The sequence below is a fragment of the Fundulus heteroclitus genome, chromosome 21 (genome assembly GCF_011125445.2).
Source record: "Fundulus heteroclitus isolate FHET01 chromosome 21, MU-UCD_Fhet_4.1, whole genome shotgun sequence".
Taxonomy (NCBI): domain Eukaryota; kingdom Metazoa; phylum Chordata; class Actinopteri; order Cyprinodontiformes; family Fundulidae; genus Fundulus; species Fundulus heteroclitus.
Window position 1 is genome coordinate 20,432,568 of NC_046381.1, and position 8,139 is coordinate 20,440,706.

The following is an 8,139-nucleotide window of genomic DNA, read 5'->3' on the forward strand; positions in this document are numbered from 1 at the left end:
CGTTGGACGGGAGGTCGGGGTAACGGAGGAAAGGAAATGAAAATCCGATATGTCTTTATTCTGCTAATTATTATCGTTTTAGCCCTGTTTAAAAAAATGGCTGATTAAGTTGAGTGCGCATGTCTTTGTGTGTCTATTTCCCGATATGCACTCTGGGAATGGGTAGAGAGACAGAGAGAGAGAGAGGGCGAATGGGAGAGAGAGAGAAATGGGAGAGAGAGAGAGAGGGGAGAGAGAGAGGGGAGAGGGAGGGGGCAAAAAAAAAAAAAAAGAGGAGACGGAGAGGGAGGGAGAGAGGAGAGAAGTGTAATTAGTGAGTTGATCAACAGTCTCCACATTGCAAATGACGCGCACACGGAGCCCTGGCGGCCGCAGAGGTCCATGCGCTCTGAAAATCCCTTCTGTTGCCGTTTCTCTCTGAGGGGCCAAATCACATGCAGAACAATGGACAATCGCCTCCCACTAATACTAATAATAACCACCTAATACTAAAAGTCCATTTCCCCCTTTTATTCTGAGGACGAACTTTTAAAAACACGTCTTTTTTTTAAATAGGTTTATTTAATTCTAAGAATACAGATTGCCTTTAAAGTTGGCGCGTGTTGTTTGTCGTGCATCATATCAGCTTGATTTTTATTGATTACGACGCCACAGGTGAATTATACGCGCACGATGAGAGTTTGGCTCTTTTTTTTCTTTGTAGATCATGTGAAGGTTTCTTTTTAAATAAAATAACAATAAAGTCTTATAGACGTTCCTACTTGAATGACTTTATAGCATTTTCTGAAATCGGACGTTTTTTTCCCCCTCCTGAAATAAAAGGGATAATGTGAGTGAAGGCAGGAGGAAAAAAGCGAATCAGTAAAACTGGCCTGTAACCGCGCATCAACACCTGAATACGTTACAAAAACGCGTGTTTTTTTCTAGAGTTATGCCTCAATCTAAAAAAAAAAATGCACTTCTTGTGTTATAAAAGTGACGATGTTGTGTAAATTCTACATTAAAGCTTGAAAGAAAAGAAAAGAAAAAAATAAAACAATCAAAGCCACCGAGCTTCCCAGTAATCCACCATGTCTGAAAGCCGTCTTCTGCCCTTTTTCTGGACCGCTGAGGCCCCGTGTGGGTTCAATAGAGTCAAATTGAAAAAGATCCAATACAGGGTCACCAAAGAAAAAAAAATCCCCTTCCATGTTCAAAGCCCGGTTTACATTTACTGTTCTCACAAAGTGACCCGCTCATTTGACCGTATTTTCTTTTTCAATGCAAACCGATTATTGTGTTCCCCCCATCGGGTCCCTTCACAGAGGCTTTTTTTTGGGGGGTTTGTAGAGGAAGACTTTCCACATTCTGAGACGCAAGAGAAAATCAAGAGATCTTGTTCGCCTTCATGGGGGAAGAAAAAAAAATCGAAGCTGGGGGTGAATTGAACTGCATGAGCCGGGACTTGGGATGTGATGATAAGGCTGCTGCTGCTGGCAAGTGGAGTGCTAGGGTCTGCTTTGCAAGCCACATTGACTGCACAGCACTTACACCAACTGGATCCTTAAGAAGCCAACAGATCCGAGCCCGACCCGACCCCAGGCTGTTTATTCTGGGTTTAGAGAGGTCTCTGACAAAGAGGGGAGGGTGGGTCGAGGTGATGAACGGAGGCGTCACTTTCCACCCGGATCCAAGGCGCTTGCTGCTGCTGCTGCTGCCGTGGCTGCTGCTGCTGCTGCTGCTGCAGCTGCTTCCCTGTCCTCCAGGGGGATTTTTCTAGTCCGCCAGCCCTGGGAGGCGTCGCTCACTGACGGCTTGGAGAGTCGAGTCGACCCCGCTGCTGCAGCGAAACGCGCACAAGAGTCCACAGGGACCTCGCGTGCGCTTTCCCAAAGCTGCAGGAAAAAGGATCTTTTTTTTTTTTTTTTAGATATATAATTTGCGACTTTACATCACCTAAACGGAGGACTTTACACAAATCGGAGTGATTGTGTGTGCTTTTTTCTACATTTCTGGGAGGGGATGTGCTTTTCCCCATACTTTCTAGTGATAAACTTGGTGCGCTCAGTCCACATTTTCTGCAGAGATGCGTTTGTTATTTTTGCTTGTTTCCTCCGAGAAAATGAGAAAGTGCAAAGCGGATTTAGACGGCTGATATAGACTAGCGCTTATCTTAACCTCTTGCGTTCTTTTTTTTTTTTTTTTTTTTTGTAAATCACCCCCTTACCCTCCCCCGTCTCCTCCCACCCTCTCTCCCGGCAGACGATGCTCTTTCTCCGGACGCAGCTTGACAATGGGGGCACGTTAACTAATATTTTGCTCCATTTCCATATCAGCGCGATCCTCAATTAATTATAGATTTTATCAGTAAACTCCCTCATCTGTGAGTGTGTGTGTGTGTGTGTGAGTGTGTGTGTGTGAGAGAGAGAGAGGGTGAGTGTGTGTTTGTGTGTAAAGGAGAGAGAGAGAGAGAGGGTGGGGAGAGAGGTAGAGGCAGCATGTGTGCGCGCGAGTGTGCCGTGTAAGAATAAAAACGTCCTTTTAAGCCAACGGGAATTAAAACTAAACTATTCTAGTGTTTGTGTAATTACTGAAAAGAATAAAAGGAAACGTGTTTCTCGCCTGTTTTTCTATTGATTTTTTTTTAAAACGTAGCACTGAACACCTTCAGTGATCTTCTGTCACATCAGGAGATCAATACCTTTGAATCGTCCGGAGACATTACCATATTGGTTTGACACACCGGGAGATGCCAAGGGATGGAGCTATTGTCGATCCATCAATATATTCTCTGAGATCCGGATAGAAAACTCAATTGATGCTCAGGTTGATTTTTTAAAAAAAAAATGTAAACAATTATGCTGTCTTATTTTAAGTTGGAATATGTCCCCTACAAACAGCTTTTTCTTTTCTTTTTTTTACTCCCCCCTCTTAAAGTTCAGTCGGGCTTCCATCTTGCTTTTGACCTATGCGTCGGCGCCCTCATGGGGTTGCAGAGCTGACCCCTCTCTGCATCGCCAGGAATAACGCACAGAAACACGGTAACATTTCCAGCTCCGATCGCCAACCTGCCACACTGATCGCCCGGCAAGAACACACGCAAAAAAAAAAAAGAAAAAAGCAAACGCCAAATTGCATAGGCCCATAAAGCAGGCAAGAAGTTAGCTGTAACTCTTTCAACTCTAGATCCACCCAAAGATGAGCAAAATCCATCCTCTCCCTCCTCAAAACTAAGCCAAATCAATCTTCAAGAACCTGGCAGAATTACCCTAAAGGCAAAGACAAAGTGTTTCCTTTTCAAAGCACACAGCTGCAAAACCGTTTCTTTAATTCTAAATGAATAAAAAAAGGATTTAGAAAAAAAGCATCTATCGGAGGTAGACTGTCTTTCTACGGACGGGACACTCCACAGATAAGTGACTTTCCACCTTTGACTTTTCAGCAATAAAACACGACAAAAGTGAGGGGAAAAAACAATGAAAACAAACGCAGACCTAACGTAAAGTGTCTCCAGATTTTCACACCGAGTCTCAAAGCCATCCAGCAGCGTTGCGCAAAAAATAAACCTTCATTAAAAAAAAAAGCTTCCAAAACGTACCTCTTCTTACCTCTTTTTTTTTTTAAATCCCCCAAAAAAGTAAAAAGTGGAATAAAAAAACAGAAGAAGCAATATAAAAAAATGCAGACTCTTTGGTACCTTTGGTAAGCATTCCGTTTTCCTTCCTTTTTTTCCTGTCTTTCTCTTGCTCAGTAGCGATCCGATAATAGCATATGGAAAGTGTTTTCAAAATGCCCAGATTTGGCACATTGTCATTGAAAAGAGAGGAGCGCAGTGATGCGGTGCTACAACAGGGGAAATGAGTTGCGGATTGGACGCAGCCCGCCTCGGTGCGGACTTATCCCACTTTAATTTAATATTCCGCAATCACACACACTAGTGATGGCATATAATTCAAGGAGAAATTCAGAGGGAAGGAAATGCTTTTGTGTGTGTGTGTGTCTGGGTGTGTGTGTGTGTATGTGTGTGTGTGTGTGTGCGCGCGCGCGCTTTTTTTTTTTTACACCACTTTATTTGATTAAGGAGAAAGGCAGCACAATATTGTCTTTTTTCTCTGTTTCCCCTTCCTTTCTTCTTTTTCACTCCCCTCCCTTTCAGAGTTACATTTTAGATTGTCTTTATAAACGAAACAATAGATATTTATTTGTTTGTATTTAGGTCATTTATTTAGAACCCCCCCCCCCCCCTCTCTCTCTCTCTCTCTTTCTCTATCTCTGTCTCTTTCCTTCTGCTTGTCGTTGTCACAGTGGAATCATCCCCTAACATAAAATCGAGACCCATAAACGCTTGTTTGTAAAACACTGAACCCAAAATCAATGTATTGGGTCATTTCGATCGATTATATAAACGAAAATCCATACGCAACATGAGACCGGTATCAGCCCACTCTTCCGCTCCGTTTTAAAGGGAGAGACGGAGAGCTAGAGGGGGGGGGGGGGTTAAAAACAAATACTCTCAAAGTAGACCTTTACATCAGTCCAAGAGCAGGACCCCTCCAATATTTTCACATCAAGGACCCCCCCAAAAATGAACCCATCTTAGAGAAATGGGGTCTGATATGATTACATTTTGACCCCGTTTTTTTGTTGTGTTTGTTGTTGTTATTGATTCCGAAATGCTTTGTTGAGCTGCGGGTGCTGCAAGTGAAACCTGTGTTCAGACGTGTGTTCACTAATTGGAAATAATTTGGCAAGTATTAAAAATAAACAAGATGCAATTCAACAGTGTGGCTCTTTTAAGAGGTACTTCAACACCCCCCCATGACCTGCATGTCAAAGTGCTTCCAGATGCACCGCGATAGCGCAGCTCCTGATGACAACAATTAGAAGAAGAAGAAGAAGAAGAAGGGGGAAAAAAAGCGTCCCAATCAATCCGGGCCACACGGGATTAATTCGCATTTCAAGGGTCAAGGGGACCCCCACCCTCACCCGCCCCCTCCTCACTCCTCCACCCATACGCATCTTCCGCCGAATATCGCATTTCAACGGCGCATAACCTGCGCGCGGAACAATCAACCACTTCAGGCGCTGTAATCACAAATGCAAATTCTCCCCCCCCCCACCCCCTCACCCCCGCCCCACCCCACCCCACCCCTCCAGCCAGAGCCACGGACATGACAGCCGGTGCGCACCGTCAGATGAGCTGTTGCATAAACTGTGCATTAATATGCAATATGATATGGGGAGGATTGGGATGAGGTGGGGCAGAGGGGGTGGGGGTGGGGGTGGGTTGGGGTGGAGGGGGTCAGGGCAAGCAGAGGGGTAAAAGAAGGAGGTGGCAATCATGTAAAATTTACATGGGACCACAGCTGCTGGGGCTCTCGAGCAGGAGAAGAGGTGGGGTGCAGCCATGGGGAGGAGGAGAGGGATGTGTGGGGTGGGTGGTGGTGTGTGTTTGGGTGTGTGTTTGGGTGGGTGGGTGGGGGGGGGGGGGTTCTTGAGATTAGGAGACAGAGGAAAGTGGGGTGAAGGTGAAGGGAGGTGGGTCTGCCGGTGCCACTGTGTTTATTTGATAAGAGCAAATCGTGACCCCCCCCCCCCCACACACACACACACACACACACACGCGCACGCACACGCACACACCACTGTAAACTCTTTCCAGAGACGCAGGCGGGGCAAAGTTGGCCGTGATACAGCTGCTGCGCTGCTACCAACTGCCTCTGAGGAAGAGCAAGTGTGGAAGGAGAAGCAGGAAGCAGGAGAAACCAGAGAGGAGGAGAAGGATGACATGGCAAGAGAGTCTGGGTCGCCCCACATTTTCGGGTCGCTCAGACGAGAGGAAATCCACACTAACCGAGCACACCCGCGCTTCTGACGCAGCACACACTTCCCATTCAGTCCCACCTCGCCCCGCTGCCCTCCTCCCACTTGCCCCTTTGGTCCTCCGATCTTTTTCATTGTTGAACTCTATTTAATAGACACGCGTCCGGTGAATGCCTTCCATACATGGACAAAGGAATACAAAAAAATACAAAAAAAGGACCCCCCCGAATACGGCCGTGTCACGATGTCCCGACGCAGATCTGGTCGAGGCCCCTTTTTAATGGCTAATTTTATTACTTATTAATCAGATTCACACGGATTTGTATTTTAAGGCTGAGGAGGATAGAATCAATAGTTGTTTCTCCAACAACAAAACTAAATGTAAAAAAAAATCTAAAGAAATACTACAGGAAATAATTACAGATAAATAAATATTATGATTATGACATAAAATAGTAATAATACAATAATAAAATCAAATATGATAATAATAATAATAATAATAATAATAATAATAATAATAATAATAATAATAATAATAATAATAATAATAATAATTTAGAATTGAAGAGCATGTTCAGTTCAGGCCTTCTGGTAATGGCCTAATGAACGTGAGAGCTCTGTACTATATGTCCTCACATGGCTTATTAAAGTCCTCTCTTCACGTCAGCTTGAAGGAACGTGTTAATTTAGTGGTCCGAGAGGTCCTTTTTAGACCTCCAGTAGTCCCCCCCCCCCCACCCCTCGGCTCTACCTCTCCTGGGGACCGTCACCCCTCCACCTTTCCAGCCCATCATCCACCGATCGGGGCCCACCCTCCCTCACCACCAAAGCCTCCCCTCCCAACCGCCTTGGCTTTTCTCTGACACCCAATCGGCCGTCCCAACACGGCAAATAACCCGGTCAGCACCGAGAAGTCAGCTCCATGGCAACAGATTGACATCTTGACACCTCGGGTGAAAACGCCAGAAGCCCCCTCATACAGACTATTTTTTTTTTTTTTTTTTGTACAAGACTTGTGTGATACAGTGGATATGTGGGAAATATTATAGCTTTTTCTGACATTAATGTTTTAATAATAATAATAGTAAAAATAAGATTTAAAAAAATATTACTGATACAACTCTATTTGGGCTAATATACATGCTTTGAAATATGGCAAAGGATTGGTTTAATTTCTACACACATACTTTTGTAAATCACTGACTAAATTAACCGTTTCACCACTCTTTTTTTTGTGTTGCAGGCACCTAGCACAGATATTTTCCACCAAACAGTGCTGTCAGCTGGAAGCTTGTGGAGTGCGTCCCCTGCCTGGACGCCATCATCCTCCGACAAGCCGGCTAAGTCATCCTAAGGCGCAATGGCCAGCGCGTAAACGCGCACGGTTCAGGGGGCGAACAGACATGGCAGCGACTGGAGGGATGTGCAAAAGAAAGAAGAGAATCCAAAAAGGAGGAGGGAGGCGTCTTTTGTTTTTTTATTTTGTTTTTTTCCTGTGATGTACAGTGACCCTGAAAGATGCTAGTTGGCTTCATTGCTGCATTAGAAGGGTCCTTAAGAGGGCCCTTCAGTCTCCTCTCCCAGTAACATCATTAAACCGGGTGACCCGAGTTCAAGCAGCACATATCTGCGAACACCCAAGTGCCTGTGAGCAAAAGACTGTTCTCCAGGCTCTCCTGTGCTCATGTGATTCTGACCTCTGACCTGACTGAGTTAGATGGCAATATGAAACCCGTTCTACGTACAGGGAGCCAGCTATAGGATTTATTATCAAAAACGCTAACAGCGCAGCAATTTGCCTAATGAAAAAGGCACCGTGCAAGATGAATATTTCACAATTTATTCAATAAAGATATCAAAATATTTGGTTATTAATTAACACAATACTAATTACGCCACTAAAAACGTACATTTATTTGAAAATCTAAAAAAAACAAAAAAAAAAACAGGTTTGCTACGAGACAGTACGCGATTGATTAGTGTCAACATCTGCTTTTGGACAGCGTGGACCCATGAATCTGAACCCGTTCTAAGGAAAACATGGCATCACGTTTATATCGCGCGCACCCACATCAACCAAAGAGCACAGCCACACGAACACAGAACTCTGTTATGTTTTCAATTTGGGTTGAAATGTAGACTTTTTCCCTCGGTTGCATAACTGCCATCCATATCGCTCCTCCCTTCAATTAAATGCTACTTCTCCCAAACAAAATGTCAGAAACGGTCTACACAGGGTAGTTCAACAGTGATTTGTTCTGAAAGCTCTGTGTCCTTTTTTTTCTCAGAAAAGTGTGTGTGTGTGCGCATTTGTTTATGTGTGTGAGGGGGTGT

The 8,139-nt window shown here is 44.5% G+C and overlaps 1 protein-coding gene and 1 long non-coding RNA gene across 3 annotated transcripts in view; one reads left to right on the top strand and one right to left on the bottom strand.

Moving 5' to 3' along the window:
• Positions 1-3,936, bottom strand: part of zfhx4 (zinc finger homeobox 4) — a 95,233-nt gene extending 91,297 nt beyond the window's left edge. The window contains exon 1 of one of the 2 annotated variants that reach the window (XM_021317190.2): positions 3,677-3,936. The gene's annotated coding sequence lies outside the window, so the exon portion shown is untranslated. Of the gene's footprint in view, positions 1-3,587; positions 3,606-3,676 lie in introns of those variants that run through there. The other variant, XM_036124894.1, reaches the window with a different exon arrangement.
• LOC118556741 lies at positions 7-7,668 on the top strand. Its single transcript, XR_004927323.1, has 2 exons — positions 7-3,020; positions 7,049-7,668. It is a non-coding gene; the product is annotated as an uncharacterized LOC118556741 (long non-coding RNA).
• The last annotated feature ends 471 nt before the right edge of the window (positions 7,669-8,139 follow it).